The sequence below is a fragment of the Octodon degus genome, unplaced genomic scaffold (assembly GCF_000260255.1).
Source record: "Octodon degus isolate 3935 unplaced genomic scaffold, OctDeg1.0 scaffold00095, whole genome shotgun sequence".
NCBI lineage: Eukaryota > Metazoa > Chordata > Mammalia > Rodentia > Octodontidae > Octodon > Octodon degus.
This window is the reverse complement of record NW_004524671.1, coordinates 6,210,121-6,210,917: the sequence shown is the minus strand read 5'-3', so window position 1 is coordinate 6,210,917 and position 797 is coordinate 6,210,121. Positions and strand designations below refer to the sequence as shown.

The 797-nt window shown below is 41.3% G+C and overlaps 1 pseudogene; it reads left to right on the top strand.

The window, feature by feature from the left end:
* The window catches only part of LOC111818565, a 730-nt pseudogene extending 502 nt beyond the window's left edge, over positions 1–228 (top strand).
* Positions 229–797: the final 569 nt, after the last annotated feature.

The following is a 797-nucleotide window of genomic DNA, read 5'->3' as shown; positions in this document are numbered from 1 at the left end:
GTGACCCTTCTTTCTGACTATGAGGTGTGCAAGGAGGGTGATGTGCTGACCCCAGAGCAGGCCCACATCCTGAAGCTCGTTGGCCATGAGATGGTCAAATTCAAGGTGACCATCAAGTACATGTGGGATGCCCAGTCAGGAAGGTTCCAGCAGATGAGAGAAGATGACTTGCCAGAGAGCGCACCTGAGTCTTCAGAAGAATCAGAGTCAGAGGGGGAGGATGGCTGACTCAGACTCAGAACCAGATGCTCCCAGCCTGTGCTCGTCCCCCTGGAACACAGGACTGTGGCCACCTTTCAGAGAGAGCGGCTATTTATTTAGCTGTGGATAAAGACAAGGAAGAGTAATGGGGAATGTTTCCATAAATAATCAAATTTTGTCTGCAGATATCTCCCTGTAGACAGCAAGAGACCCTTGCAGGGGAGGGGGGAGGCCTTTAAAAATTAAAAAAAGAAGGGCTGGGGAGTTGGCTCAGTAGAATATGTGCTTCCCTGGCAAGTACCAGGCCTGAGTTCAATCCTGGGTTCCACAAAAAAAAAAAAAATTAAAAAAGAAAAAAAAAGAAAGAAATATATTTGGCATTTTTTCTTGTATCTCCATATCATAAAAGTCTTAAAATTAATTTTTATTTTGGTAGATACTTCCACATTGCATTCCACAGAGTATATGAATTTGGCTAGTGAGCATATGACTTTACTATTTACTGCATTTACTACTACTTGTAGTAGTTTTTTTTTTTTCAGGATCCACATAATTTTTATTTTCTATTTGTATTATTCATTTCACTAGTACTAATT